The sequence below is a fragment of the Phascolarctos cinereus genome, unplaced genomic scaffold, assembly GCF_003287225.1.
Source record: "Phascolarctos cinereus isolate Bilbo 61053 unplaced genomic scaffold, phaCin_HiC Scaffold_5;HRSCAF=322, whole genome shotgun sequence".
In the NCBI taxonomy this organism is placed as follows: domain Eukaryota; kingdom Metazoa; phylum Chordata; class Mammalia; order Diprotodontia; family Phascolarctidae; genus Phascolarctos; species Phascolarctos cinereus.
In genome coordinates this window covers 78,255,652-78,272,030 of record NW_027555958.1, presented here as the reverse complement: position 1 = coordinate 78,272,030, position 16,379 = coordinate 78,255,652, and positions in this window count along the sequence as shown.

The following is a 16,379-nucleotide window of genomic DNA, read 5'->3' as shown; positions in this document are numbered from 1 at the left end:
TTTGACTGAGTCCAAGTTTTATAGAACAAATCCTTTCATTAAGGGGATTTGTTCTGTGAAGTTTGAATTTAGTCAAAGCCTTCTAGGTCCTTGGGTGAGGCCTTTTGACCAAGTCCAAGTTTTACAGAACAAATCCTTCTATTAAGGGGATTTTTTTCTGTGAAGTTTGGATTTAGTCAAAGAGGCCCACTTGAGGACCTAGAGTCTTTGGCAAGTTCCCCACCCCTGCTTTGGACCTAGGTTCTATCCACTGTATACTTAGCTGCCTATCATGTATAATAAAGTGTTTAGTCCTTAACTTTAAGAGACTTACACTGGAAAGTTCCCTGTGGACTGAGAGAGTGAGGAAAGGTTTCCCAAATAAGTTAAGGCTTGAACTTTGAAAGAAATTTGTTAGATTCAATCATGCAACAAATATTTATTGAGTACCTACTATATGTATCTCCTCATTAAGAGATGTGGAGGATATTCTCCATTTGTGGATACCATATTTACCTGTACCGTATTTTGTACCTAACTGTGTTTCAAGGATCTCTACTGAAGTGATGTGGATATTAGTACTGTAAATCAATCAATCAGCCTTTAATTGCTTAGTATGTGCCTGGCTACACAAGTGGCTGAAGGCAAGAGAAGACAGATGTAAAGGGTCCTGACCTCAAGAAGCTTACATTTAATGAGGGTTGGGGGTGGGGAGAGAAGAAAATGTGCAAAAATAAGCATGTGGAGAATATATACAAAGTAAACACAAGTTAATTTAGGGAGGGCGGGCTCTAGGAGCTGGGTGTGCATAGGTGTACAGAGGAGGAATCCAGAAAGACTTCCTGTAGAAGATGGTGCCTGAGCTCAGTCTCAAAAGAAACAAGGGATTCCAAGAGTGGGGGGTGAGGAGTGAGGAAGAGGGAATTCCTGATATGGTGGAGATGGCGACACCTTCATGCTTCCTCATCCCATGTAATTCTTGTCCCTGTCTTCCATGAAATCCTCCACTGAAGAGCTGCCCACTGAAGATCTTCTGGTCCTTTGAATATTTTATGGAAACGAATGCAACACTCTGGCTGTCCATCTGTTATCCCTTGCTCTAAATGAGGGACAGGCACATCTCCTTTTCTGTGTCATGGGTGCCCTTGAGAAGTGACATAAAAGACATCATCAATGGCAGACCATTTTTGGCAATATGGCACAACCTACTTATACCTGAATTCTGTGCCTTTGCATTGCTTTAGGTCATCTGCTATTTTGAAGTGCCTGTGATCGTGATGTTTCATGATTCATAGTCACATAGCATGGCTGGAAGAATATGGATGTCAGAGAGAAGGGTTTTTGGAACAGCCTGAGATCACTGAAAGTGCTACTGCTGCTTAATTCCCCCAATCCAATCCAATCCAGAAGCAGCGTGCAATAAAGGGAAGGAAGAAGTGCTGGACTTGGCAGGGGTAGCCCCTGGAGGGGGACCCAATGACCTCTAAAGTCCCTTCTGGCTTTAACTCTGTCATCCTATGACCATTTCTCACCAGGCTGGGCCCCTCTGGCCTTTGCTATCCACACCAGGGATCTCTTCATCCTGGAAAATCACTTCAACCCCCAAACTCCACCTCCTACTTCACTGCTACCTTCTGTCCCTGGGGCCCCTTCCTCTGATTGTAGGGTGAAGTGCTCTTTCCAGAATTTAAAGAGGATGCCCAGGCCGGTCATCTCTTTATTTCCCTTGCCCCTATAGCCCTTTGGAGACTTGACATCTGAGATAACACAAGTAAAACTCTTTGCAAACCTTGAAGTGCTATATAAATGCAGCTATTACTGTTAACAAGCACTTATTAAAATGTGCCTACTATGTGCCAGGCATGGTATTCATGCCTCTTTGCAATGCTAGTATCTTCCAGTCTCCTCCTCACCCTGACCCACCCCAGTCCACCCCACTTCAGTTTCCTTTTCTGTGTGGTCTTCCCCATTAGAAGGTAAGCTCCTTGAAAGCAGGGGCTATCTTTTGTCTTTGTGTCCCCAGTGCTTAGCATGGTGTCTGCCACATGACAAATGCTTAATAAATGTTTATTGAATGACAGTATACATACACATAAGATACGAGAAAAATTATTATTTCTCCCTTAATAATCAATTATTGAATTAGGACTAGGATTTTTTCAGAAGTTTATAGGTCATTCAGTCTCAAAAGGACAGATTGCTGATAATGACATTGAATTAACTGTCTACAGGATCTCATTCAAACCCCACCCACGTGGGGAAGCCTATTGTGCTCTACTCAAGTTTCGGTGGGGATAAATTCTTTGATTACTTTGGCCCAGGCTGGGCAATTTAGAAGTAAATCAAAGTTACATCCCGAGCCCCTCATTAGAATAGACCTGCCTCTCATGGTAATGTTCATTCTTCTCATTAATTGTTGACCAATCAGAGTTGATTGCCCACCTACTCTTCTAAGGGCTTATAGGGAGGGCTATAATTCTCTTTGGCATTCGAGAGTATCACTGACCCATTTAATTGGTAATATGCTAACAGTATTAATGAAATGATTAATTACCCAGAAACTGTGTCTCTTGAATTTTTTGAACACCACAGATATGATAACAAGCATGTGCATCGTCCACAAAATGATCTGCCCAGTGTGTGACTGGCTCTAATACTTCCTAAATTGTAGGTACTTTCCCTAGGCCTATCATTCAGTTTAGCCTAATGCCCCATGGCCATTGGTAATATTCTTAAGCAACCCCCAGAAGTAACCTGTCTTCCTGGGCCCCAGGGAGGTGGTGACTATGTTACCCCAGATCTGTGAAAAGGTTTTGGCTCCACACAGCTTGCTTTGGTGTCCCTAGGGATTAACTCGGGTGATTCCCAATGCTGGATCCTGGTATACTTCCTACATCTATCCTTATGAGGTCTACCTTGGTGACTAGTCCACAGCTTTCTTCCTTACCCAGGGAACATCACAGAAATATGTTTATATTGCTTAAGTTGCTGTGGGCCATAGATTTTCCCCCCCTCCAACTAAAGTACCCCAAAAGTTTATAAAGACATCCCATATCTTCACATTGGTGAGGAAGATGGAGGAGGAGCTTTTAACAATCGCTGAACAAGGCAGCTAAGTGGCAAAGTGGAAAGAGTGTTGGACTTGGAGTCAGGAAGACCTGAGTTTGAATCTTGTACCAGTGTATCACCTTCTCAGCCTCAGTTTCCTCATCTGCAAAATGAGGATAATAATAATAACTACCTCACTGAGGATCAAAGGAGATAACACAGCTAAAACTTTTTCCAGACCTTAAAGTGCTCTATAATTCCAGCTATTGGTTTTTTTTTTAATTTCCAGCAATTATTATTAACAAGCATTTATTAGGTGCTTATTATGGGCCAGAAGTGGTGGTGCTGGGGGTACAAATACAAAAGAATGGATCAATCCCTACTTAGATTCTAGTGAAGGAGACAATAAGGACTGTCTAAGCATACACAGGACAAATATAGAGAATACAAAGTAGTTTGGGAAGAAAGGCATTAGCAATTTGGGGCGACTCAGGAAAGGCTTCACGTACAAGCTGGTAGCAGTAGCTGGCATTTAGATATTCCTGTAAGGTTTTCAAAGTGCTTTACATGTGACATTTCATTTGATCCTCACAACAACTCTGGGAGGTAGGTACTGTTATTATCCCCATTTTACAGATGAGGAAACTGAGGCAAACAAAGGTCAAATGTCTTGCCCAGGATCACACAGCTAATAAGAGTCTGAGGCAGGATTGTTAACTCCAGCGTCCCCGTCCCCAGCGGCACCAAGGCCTTAACAAAAGCTGCCTCATTTGTCAGACGGAAGAGAGAGTGAGAGATGATGTCAAGGGTTTTAAGGTGCTCAGAAGGGGTAAAGAGGGAAGCTCACAGCAGATGGCTTTGATGTTTTAAGTAAAGAGACAATGTCCTCAGTTGAGAGGATGAGGAGAAGGAAATATGAGAAGTTTGAGGAGAGAAGAAAAGATTGAGACTAGCTTTGGTGGAGAGTGGGATAGGATATCAATTAGGGAAGAATAAAAGGATTGTTTTGCCACAGTGAGGGTCCATTCGGGGCTAGATAACATGTATTTTTAGCGTGTTCAGTCAGCTAGGTAGTGTGACTTCTTTGGGCTCTGTTCAGCAGCACATGGATAGGAGTGGAGGAAGCAGATGGTGAGAACAATCCAGGCTGGCATTTCACAAGGGATGAGTGGTGATATGGCTTTGGGGAGAGACAGAGAAAGGCTTTATGTAGGAAGTTACTTCTAAGCTGATCCTTGACGGGAGCAAGAGATTCTCAGAGATGGAGATGAGGAAGGTCAACATTACAGGCCTGGATAGGAGTCAGCCTGTGCTAAAGTGTGGGCTGGAGACTTCCTCCCTGCCTGGGGCCTCTACTGAGGCCCTAGACTCCTATAAAGAGCACAGCAACTAGACTCATTTGACTGGCATTTAGAGTACCTGAAAGGGAGTAGTAAGATTGTGAAAGTGGGTTGTATTTTACCTTGGAGGAAATAGGGAGCTACTGAGGATTCATGAGCAGGGTGCATTCTGAATACCCCTTCCCTTAATCTGCCCTCCCTTCTATCACCCCCCCCGCCACTTCTCTTATCCCCTTCCCCTTCTATTTTCCTGTAGGGCAGGGTTGATTTCTATACCCCATTGCCTGTATATTTTATTTCCCAGTTGCATGTAAAAACAATTTTTGACATTTGTTTTTAAAACTTTGAGTTCCGAATTCTTTCCTTTCCTCTGGGACCTGTTCTTGATTAAGCCACCTCTGAGTCTCTGTGACCACCTCTCCATTTTCATTAACCATCCCTTCCATAATATACCATCTTGAGTTTTGCCAGGAATCAAAGGTAAAATGGCCTATGTTTTATAGATGCCATTCTCTTCCCATTTTTTGGAAACTGGAATGCCACGTACTTCTCTCTTCCTGCAGAGCCTCTCCCACTCTCTGTGGTTTTTCCAACATCACCCTACCCTTAGACAGGTATTTCCTTCTTTTCACAATCTTCTCCTCCTACTCCCAAAATGGAATCCTCAACATGTGGATCTCAGCCCTTCCTAATACCTCATTCAGTTCCTATATTTGTTTCTTCCCTCCATAACATCATTGACTTCTCCTCAATTGGCTTCTTCCTTTCTGTTCAATTCTTCCTAACCTCGAAAACCATTCGTCTGATGTTGTAGTCTCTTCTGACTACCATCCCATATTCTCTTCCTTGGTAACCCTACTCTAGCTGTTGTTTGTTGCATCTGACTCTTCATGATCCCATTTGGGGTTTTCTTGGTAAAGAAAAAAAGAAATGAAGTAACTTGCCTGGAGTCACATAGCTAGTAAGTGTCTGAGGCCAGATTTGAACTCAGAAAGATGAGTCTTCCTGGTTCTATCTATCTACTTCATCACCTAGCTGCCCCTGACTTGTTATGGTCATTTGCCACCACCTGGAAGCTCAGACCTGCTTACATTCAGAGACTTATTCTGACCCTGGGCAGAAAATCATTCATCCATTCACTCATTTACTCTCACCAAACATCAGCTGAGTGCCTTCCAGACTGAGGAGACACTCAGCTCTGAGTATGTAGGAACTGTTCTGCTTCAGGAGGGCTTTGCCTTAAAGTTTAAGGCTTGCTTGTGCCCTCCCCCTTTCGAAGCCCAGACCTTCTGCCCTGGGGAAGTGTGACCTTTTGTTTTTACTGATTTAGTCACCTGATTCTTTATCCCTGCTTAGCCCTATGGTACTTGACTGCTTCTTCCAGTCTGGTGATTTCTTTGAATGTGCTTCCTGACCTGCCTAATTTAGAATAGCTTGCCAGGTGCCCCTCCTTTGGGGCCAAACTCCAGTCCTGGTCTCTTCTCCTGCCCCAACCCGTCGCCACCCAAGTCTTGGCATGACATTTTGTCCTCAAACATCTTTTGAAAGGAGGATTAGTCAATACCTGCCACTTCTTTTTGACCTCTTGCTGTCAGGCTTTCATCCTATGTTCAACCACTTTAGGTCAAACGGAGCAGATTTCTCTCTGACTGCCCCCCTCTCCTTTTCAACCACTCTGCTACATGTAATGCTCTCAACAACCTACTTTCCCCCTGAAATTCGATGGCCCCTTGGCTTCTGTGACTATGTGCTTCTGCTCCATTTACTGCTGCGCTCCTCCTTTCCATCTCATTTTCTTCTTGCTGGATACCCCTCTTTCCTGAAATTCTTTCCTCTCAAATCACCATCTCCTGGCTTCCTTCAAGTTCTCCCTAAGATCCTACTATTGCCAAAAAGCCTTTTCCTACGCTCCTTAATGCTGATGCCTCTGAGATTATCTCAAATTTATCCTGCACATATCATGTTTGTGCATATTTGTTTACATGTTGTCTCCCCTTTAGACTGGGAACTCTTTTGAGGGAAGGGACTGTTTTTTACCTTTCTTTGTTTCCCTGGCACTTAGCACAGTGCCTGGCACACCATAGGTACTTAATAAATGCTTGACTGATTGACTCTTCCTTTGTCCTGTCAACTGTGTTTGCACAAGGCTCAGGATTAATTAGCCTGCTATTTTCTCTAATAGGTGCTGTTTTAGAGCAGAGCCCATCTCTTCATATAGCATAAATTAGCATCCATATTTGAAACACTGTCATCTATAACTTCATTCTTGTATCCTTTGTTTCTTCCAATGGTCCGCTCATTCTCAGCTATTCGTCTTGAAATCTTGGAGTTATCTTTATTTCTTTCATTCATTCCCTGTACCAATTAGCCAACAAGCTCTGTCAATGATTACTTTCCAACAGCTCTTATACTTGTCTTTTCATCTTTAAGGGAAAAAATCATATTATTAATGCCTTCTGTTTTTATATTACAATGAAATTATTTTAGAAAAAAATTAAAAACCTCCACCTCCAATTGAATCATCTTCTTTAACAAGCAAAATAATTAAGCAGAAACATCTAGTTCAGTGACTGTACTCGGCAATTTTCCACAACATCCTGCCCTAGTAGAATCCTTCTCCCTCCTCCAGCCACCTTTGAGGGAGGAGGCATGCTTTACCATCTATTTTCCTGGTATATCAGTGGCTTTCCATTTGTTCAGAGTTCCACTTCCTGCTAATGATCCCTTCATTGTTGTCATGTATATTGTCATGTTGTCAAGTATATATATACAACATGTATATTGTTCTTTTGGTTCTGCAGATTTCACTTTGTATCAGTTCAGAATTCTCCATATTTCCCTGAATTCCTCAGTCACCATTTCTTACTATGCAATAACATTCCATTAAATTGATACGCTGTAGTTTTTTTTCCAGCTATTTCTCTATCTATGGACACCTACTTTGCTTCTAGTTCTTTTCTACACACAAAGGGTGCTGCTATAAATACTTTGACATTTGTTGGGCCTTTGTTTCTACATTTGAGCTGCTTGTAGTATCAGCCTGGTAGTAGGATCACAAAGTCAATAGGTACGGATGGTTTAATCATTTTTCTTCTCTCAATTCCAAATCAATATCCAGATGGATAACCAAATATCCATTTGAACAGATGGATGGCTCCACCAACAATGTACTAGTTAGTGTGCCTGTCTTCCCACAACTGCTCCAACATTAACTGTTCCTATTTTGGGTCATCTTTGACAATTTGCATGGTGTAAGGTAAAACCTCAGAGTTGCTTTAATTTGTATTTCTATATTAGTGACTTAAAATATGTTTTCCAATGATCATTTATCCTGTGAAATCCTTTTGAAAACTGTTCGTAGCCTTTGGCCACTTATCTGTTAAGGAATAGAGCTCTTGTTATTACATGTTTTTAGCCAGCCAATATGGATAGCTAGGTGGCACAGTGGAGAGAATGCCAGGCCTGGAGTCAGGAAGACCTGAGTTCAAATTTGGACGCAGACACTTACTAGCTGTGTGACCCTGGGCAAGTTACATGACTCTGTTCGCCTCAGTTCCTCATCTATAAAATGAGCTGGAGAAGGAAACCATTCCAGTATCTTTATTAAGAAAATCCCAAATAGGGTCACAAAGAGTCTGAAATTACTGATCAATATCAGTAAGTATTTATTAAGTGCCAGGCACTGTGCTCAGCATTACAATACAAAAAAGAGGTGATCATAGAGAAGGGAATAAGCTTTATAAAGCACCTGCAATGTGCCAAACACAAATCATCTGATCCTTACAACAGCCTTGTCAGGTAGGTGCTATTATTGCTCGTTTCATAGCTGAGGAAATTGAGGTTAAGTGACTTGCCCAGAGTCAAACAGCTAGTAAGCATCTGATGTCAAATTTGAGCTCAGGTCTCCTTGACTGGAGGCTTAGTGCTCTATTCACTGCATCACCAACCTCATGGCTGGGGAGACAACAAGCAAATATGTACAGTCAAACTATGTACAGGATAAATAGAATATAATTAAGAGAAGGAAACTTTAGAATTAAGAAGGGTTGGGACGGTTTCCTGTGGAAGGTCAGATTTTAGTTGGAACTAAGGAAGCCAGGAGACAGAGATGGCAAGAATTCCAGGCATGGGAGATGGCCAGAGAAAATGCCAGGAACCAAAAGGCAAGTGTCTCTTTTGCAGAACAGCAAGGAGACCAGTGTCATCAGATGAAAGAATATGTGGTAGGGAGTAAGAGGTAAGAAGACTGGAAAGGTGGGAGGGAGGAGATGGGTTATTAAGGACTTTGAATGTCAAGCAGAGGACTTTGTATTTTATTCTGGAGGCAATTAGGAAGTCCCTGGAGTTTGGGGGTGGAGGGGAGGTGTGACATGATTGGACCTGCACTTTAGGAAAATGTAGGATGGAGTAGGGGAGACTTGAGGCAGGCAGACCCACCAGCAGGCTACTGCGATAGTCCAGGTGTGAGGTGATGAGGGCCAAGGGGTTGGTTGTGGCAGAGGAGAGAAAGGGGCCTAATAGAGAGATGCTGCAAAGCAGTCAATTCTTCATATATCTCAGATTTCAGACTTTTACTGGTATTTGATGTAGCTATTTCCCCCCGCCATTTTACAGTTCCTCTTATTTTATTTTCCTTGACCTTATTCTTCTCCTCTTCCTTCCCATTGTCACTACATTATATCTGACTGCATTATTAATTCAGCCTCTGTGATATATGTGGTGAGCATTTCAAATCAGCTCATGTGCTGCTTTCCTTAAGCCTACATAAAAGCAATGACTTTCTCTATTAGTTGTCCAGTGAGGGAGCACAGTATCTGAGTTGCTTATCAAGTGGTACTCTATTAGAGAAACCAGATCAGTGGTCTCTCCAGTATAGTCTCCTTAAGGGGAAGGGGGTTGGGAGCGGTGGCAGCTAGGTGGTGCAGAGGATAGAGTACTGAGCACCCAGCCTAGAGTGAGGAAGATCTGAGTTCAAATTTGGCCCCAGACACTTACCAGCTGTGAGACTCTGGGCAAGTCACTTAACCTCTTTTGCCTCAGTTCTTCATCTGTAGTATGGGGACACACTGGAGAAAGAAAAGGCAAACTACTTCAGTATCTTTGCCAAAAAAAACCCATGGACTTTTCTATAGGGTCATGTGGAGTTGGACACAATCGAACAATCGCTTTCCTCAAATGTTGCAGTATTACTACTCTCCACCAGAGGGTACTCAGCCTGCATATTTTTGTTCAGTTGTGAGATCTATCCACCCACCTCCCACCCTGAGGCCAAGATTTGAAGGCGCAGGTTCAGAATTGAATTCAGTGGATGACATGGAATATTACTCAAAATATTAAAATATGGAATCTATAGTCCATATACAACTCTAGAGCCCTTCGACAGATGCAGGTTTGTATGTCTATACTCTGTTCCCTCTGGTGGCATGTAGTTCCACCCACAGCCACAGAACTCACCCTCAATATACTGTGATCACATAGTTTATGAATATTTTTTTTAAAAAGTAGGGTGGGGGAAGAAACTGGTTAGTACTCTTATATGGAGCTACCCACCTCCAACCATCTCATATATCTCTTCCCTTTTGTTTTTCCAGATCTTTAGGGGGAAAATTTTAGAATCACTGACTCCCACAACTTATAGAAAAGAGAAAGGCCAAAGGTGTCTGTCTGTGTGGGTGTATATGTGTGTGTGTGTGTGCAAGTCCATTTGTGTGCACATTTGGCACAGCCTTTTCCTTTTTTTTAAATTTTTTTTTCAGCCTTTTCCTCCTTACTCATCAGCTGATGGAATTCTCAACTGATCACCATTGGTCCAGGATCTCTATTTACTCCACAGCCTGCTCTCTGGCAGTTTTATTGCATTTTCTCAAGTCCACCGTAGCTGCAGCCTTACAATTTATTGCCTTAAAGAGAGTTAACTGGGATAGTAAGAGGTTAAGTGATTTATCCAGCATCACTTAGCCAACATGTGGCAAAGCCAGATGTTGAACCTATGAGCTGGTATTGGAGCAGCAGCAGCTGGAATTCAGTGGCAATGCCAGCAGATAATAACAATAGTTGGCATTTATAAAGTTTTTATGTACCTATATCTATATCTATCTATCTATTTATCATCTGACTGTCTATGTACCTTATGTCATATACATCACCAACACTAACAGCCGACCGGGGCAGCCAAAGGCAAGCCATCTTAATTAAAGCAGAAAGGCATCCTGAAGAAGAGACAGAAGGCGGCTTGTGATATGTGGGTCAAACCATTGCCATCTCTCAGTGGATACTGCCCAGGACACTTTTCAGCCAAATACCACTTCCACTCTCATCCCCTAGACCACAAGCCCAGTGCCTGTAGCCACCATCCAGGGGAGCAGCCTTTGTGTAGATGAAACCTAGCAACTGCTGCTGCGGGGGCTACAGTCCCTACAACCTCATAGCCATCACTACCAAAGACCCAGAATGGAAAGTTCTCATCATCAGATTCTTTGGCACAGACAGATGGTTGATTGGATAAGGTTTTATTAATGGCATTGAAGAAGAAGAATATCATCTTCTTTGCCACTGCATGCTAAGAACCTTTCCATCTGACTTGTAGCCAAAACTTCTTATATGTGTTATGTTCCCCATTAGAATATGATCTCCTAGGGCAACTAGGTGGTGCGGTGGATAGAGCAACAGCCTCAGACACATAACACTCACTAGCTATGTGACTGGACAAGTCACAACCCCAATTGCCTCACCAAAGAAATTAGAATATGAAGTCTTTTAAAGGAAGAATTTTTTTAATTTGTATCCTCAGCACTAAGTACATAGTAAGTGCTTAATAAATATTTTTTCATTCATTCATGCAGTCATGCATTCATGCATTCATCCATCCATTCATTCATTCCCATGGCAGTAGAGAGCAGCACAATAATGAACAACTCAGTGGAGAAGCCAGCAGAGAGAAATGTGGTGGAGAAGGCAGATCATTAGAGGACCCCAGCTCAGCAGAGAAAGTGGATCACAGCCCACTAACAACACCAGTAATTATTGATAATTCAGCAAGTAAGCAGCGGCAACTACAGAGGCAGAGATTTCCAGCAGGAACTGACTCTTCCTGAAGACCTAGCCAGGCATATTCCCTAACCATATGTGTTCCCTGGCTACATGTACATGTAAGTGCCTCTATGTATGTATTCTCTCAACAAATACCAAGGGTCCTATTTCTAGCCCAGTCCCCAAAGCCTTCATGGAGGTATGACCTGGCTATTTCCTCTACAGGTTCTGTAGTCCCCAACTCCTCACAATAGACCTCCTCAGTGTGCCACACTTGTTCCAAGTAGGTATCCTGTCTCCCACTGGTGGTGTGGTGATCTGTGAAAGTACAGCCCTGTATGTATTGTGGGGGGAGGAGCTATTTTACTACTTATTTCATTTCATTAAATGTGCTGTGCTTTCAACTAATTAATATGTCTTCTAGTTGACTTAGTAAAAGAAACATTGGAGGAGGCATGGGGAGGGTGGCTCATAAGTTTCGGGTTTTCGGAATATGCTGACCCACAACATGCTTTGAATTTAGAATAACTTTTCAGGGTTCCTTCTGTGAAGGGGGAGGGGGAGCTGCTAAATAAGAAAATCTGAGAAGATAGAAAAGACTAACATCTAAGGGAATTAATAAAAAAAAAAACTTCATGGGATGTGGGTTGGGGAGACCTTAGCTGAGACCTGAAGGAAGCCAGGGATTCTAAAAAGCAGAGAAGAGGGAGTACCCAGGATCATCCTGGTATGCTAGATCAGAGCTGGGAGGCATCTCAAGAGATGCTCTCATCAACCCCCTCATGTTACAAATACGGAAAGGGAGGCCCAGAGAGCTTCACTTCCTTGCCCACGGGCATACATACAGGTACTAATACTTTCCAGCTTAGATCTTCAGATTCTAACTCTGGCGCTCTTCCTAGTGTTCCAGCCTAGCTATGTAAGAGAAGGGAAGGCAATGGGCGCTAGGGAGGTAGAACTGAAAAGACTTGGTAATTGATTATATATGAGGGGGTGAGAGAGAGGGAACCTGAACGGACTAGAGTGAGAATGCTCTCAACATAAATTGGAATGTTTGCAGGAGGAATGAATGAATGAATGAAAAAGCACTTAGGTGCTTCCTCTGTGCAAAGCATCATGCTAAGTACTAAGGATTCAGAGAGGAGTGGGACTGTCCCTGCCCTCAGGGAGCTCACATTCTAAATAATATGTGTAAGACGGCTTGGCTGCAAGTCAGATGGAAAGACCCAGGGCTCCTTTGAGAGCAGCAGCAAGACAGTAAATTTTGCTCTTCAGTATTATTTTCATCATTCAAACCATATTAGTTTCTGATTTGGCAGTGTCCGGGACACTGGTGGTAAGAGCTTTCTTTTCTGGGTCTTCTGAAGTTTGGGCTATTGAGGAGGTGGGGGCTATAACACCTGCTAAGGAAATATCCAGGTCACATCTCCATGATGGCTTTGGAGGTGGAGCCAGAAGTAGGGCCAGTAGTGTCCATTGGGGAAGGGGTGCTGCTGTTCCCAGGGCTCTTGGAATTATTTACCTATCCCTAGCAGTTGGTCAGCAGTTAGTGTTGGGTTAAGGGGAAAGGTAAGAATTCTGTTTCTCAACGAGTTGGCTTTGAGATACTATTGAGAGAAAGCACTAACAATTAGGTTGTATGCTGCATTGCTTTCTGTTTGTGAGGTCACCAAGTGGTGTGAAAGATGCTGTTCAGAAAATGAGGTGGGCTATTTGGGTAGTGAGAAAGGGAGTGCTACCTTGGCTCGATGAAATGGAGAAGTGTGCCCCTTTTAGACTTTTGTCCATTTGTGATTTTGAAAACAGAGTGCCCTGACATTTCATTGTCTCTGTTATCTGCTTCTTATATCTGTATGGACTTGGGGGGGGGGCGTGATTCAACAGATCAAGGAAGCCCTTGATCAATTCCTTACTACACGTGGAATGGTAAGCAACTTAAAGAAATCTGGGTAGAGCCTTCTAAGGGAGGACATGGACAGGGACAAGCGGAAAGAAAGGATGGATGGGTTTGTATCTGCATGTGCCATGGGAAGAGTGCTCTCCTTGATGGGATCACCGATCCTTTGAAATGTAGAACTGAAACATTATGAGATAGCCATTATATAACTATTTAAAAACTGCTCGAAGGCTTCCTTTAATAAAGAAAAAAGTTTTTTCCAACGCTAATTAGCCACTCATTAAAAAGGGAAAAAGGAAAGGAGGTAGCAACATAGAAAAAAGTTGGAACTGCCCTAGTTAGCAACTTAGTAACCCAGGCTACTATATCCTTGTTGAAAGGTGAGTCATGGAATCTTAGGTATATGGGGATGTAGGGAGTACAGAGATCTATTACCGGGGGTTAAGAGGGAGTAAGGTGGGTGGAAAGAAAGACCAAGGTTTCCAGCGTCACAATGTGGGGATTTAGTTAGGGAGGAGGGAGGATGGGGTGGTAGTGGGAGGAAAATAGGGGGAAGGTCACCAGTTCCTATTGCAGAGGTCATTTGCATAGACTTTCAGGCTTTCCATTAGTAGCACTGAGAAGGTTGCAGTGAAACTCCTCAGCACAATTCCAAGCCAGGCCTTTTCAGTCTTCTCCTGGGGACAATCTATAAGGACTCAGACTAGGGCCAGGAGTATGTAGTAGTTTAAATGAAAATCTTCCCCTTTGGGGAAAGACACAGAACAACAAGTGAAAATCAACACAGAGTAGTTAAGTGGAAATGGCAGGAGAGAGTGATAAAGAGCAACCAGTTATTGAGAATAACTCAGCAGAGGACTCCAGTCTAAAGAGAAAGTATCTTATAGACCACCAACTTCACCAGAAGACATCAGAGAAATAAGCAGCAGCTAGGATTTTAGTAGGGATGCAACCTTAGGTGTATGAATTGCACTGGCTGTGTGTACTCTGCAGGAGTGTTCCCTGGTTATGTGTCCTTTGTATATGGTTTCTTCCCCTGGTGGTGTGGGAGAGTGTACCTCTGGCATTTATTGGGGAAATCTTTTTTTGTTGTTGTTGTTTTGAACTGCGTCTTCTGGTTAGCCTAGTAAACAAAACACATAGGTAGGGGAATTGTGAGCTACAGTTTTGAGTGGATACAGATTCCCAAAGTGTCTTGGAGCTAGGGACAATATTGGGGACCCATAGGTGAGAGATATTTGGGGACCTACTGAAAAAAAGAATGATCAAGATCTAGCGATTAGAGAGGAAAAGTGATTTGGGACATCGACTGAAAGTAGCTACTTAAGGAAAGCTAAGCAATAGCTATGAGTGAGGTGAACCTTTGCCATCAATGAGGATAGTAGGGGAAAAGCATCTAAAGAATTTTAAAATGAAAATTGCAAATGGCTGGCATTGCCTGGGGGTATTTTTCTAGAAAGTCTGAGAGTGTCTTTAGTGACAGGCTTCAAAGACTAATGAAACGAAAGGCAGAGTTTTGATGAGCAATGACTAGTAATAGTTGAAACTTAGTTAAGGTATATAACTTGTGAAAAGCAGCATGGACTGATAGCTAGACTGATACACTTGAAGTCAGTGTTGTGTCATTTCAGTTCTGTTCAGCTCTTTGTGACCCCATTTGGGGTTTTCTTGGCAAGATACTAGAGTGGTTTCCCATTTCCTTCTCCAGCTCATTTTACAGATGAGGAAACTGAGGCAAACAGTTAAGTGATTAGCCCAGAGTAAAACAGCTACTAAGTGTCTTGAGGCCAGATTTGAACTCAGGAAAATGAGTCTTCCTGACTCCAGGCTCAGTGCTCTATCCACAGCATCACCCAACTGCCCAGGCATATAAACTCACTGTGAGACTGTGAACAAGTCATTTAATGTCTCAATGCTATAGATGAGTCTCTGGGATGATATTGAAGTGATAGTTTTGACTCCATTAGTAGAGGAAGCTATCTTAGCTGGGAGTTCCCCATATCAATGAAATTATAGGTCTAGTCCCTTATATTTACCTATGTGACTTGTCCGTAAATGTTCTCTTTTAAATTTTGAATTGAATGCCTCCCCACTCTCACCTCCCCCCACTCCAAATCATAAATACTGATAGTAATTAGAAAGTAGCATTCTTGTGACCATAGTGGAAAGAGGCCCTGATTAGGAATTCCTGGCTCACTGTTCAGCCTTGCAAAGGTCACAGCCCATTTCCTGGCTTTAGTTTCCCCTTTTGCAAAATGAGGAGGCTGGACATGAAGAACTGTGGTATCTGTGTCTGTAGGTATACAACACAGATTGGATTGGCTGCATTTTCATCCGTATCTCTCCATCAGCTAGTCTCCTTATCTAAAGGTATTTCAGTTGCTTGGTGCTTAGTAACCAAATTCCTGGCACAGTGCTTGGGAGGAACTGACCAGACTTTAGAGGGCATGCTGTGCCAAGCAAACAGCTTCAATCCAGAAATGTGCCTTATGTGTTTAATCTCCAGGGTGAGAATGTAGGCTCCCTGAGAGCAAGGGACCATGCTTCAAATTTCTTTGCAGCCTGTACAGTACCCAGGATGGTAGCAAATATGTTATTGGTACCCAGTCCTTGGAGGGGAGGGTGAAAACGACAAGTTATGATGATAACAGTCAAGCAGGTGGTCTCAATTTTCTCTCACACGGAAACACTTTGGAGTGATCATGGCTTCTCTTTCTGTTTGCCCCCTACCTATACATATCAGCAAGAACCAGTAAGTGGTTCTAAGTGACATCTGTTGGATCTTCCCTTTCCAATCCATGCTCTCTCTCTACTTCCCATCACCCCTTGCTATTTCCCTCCCAACTTTTCCCTCCTGGTTTATTTCTTAAACAAGTACTCCCCGTCTCCAACCCCCCCCCATCTCCCCCTCCCTCCCGCTCGTTTGTCTATCTTACCCTAGTTTGGAAATGCTGCAAACCACTGAGCCTTCTGCCATTGGCTGGGCCCGACTGTCAGTCTTCCGGTATAAGGCATCCCCATTGGCCAAGCCGGAGGTGAGTCTCGGGAGCTGGATATAAAACACGGGGCGGGCATCGCGGAGCCGC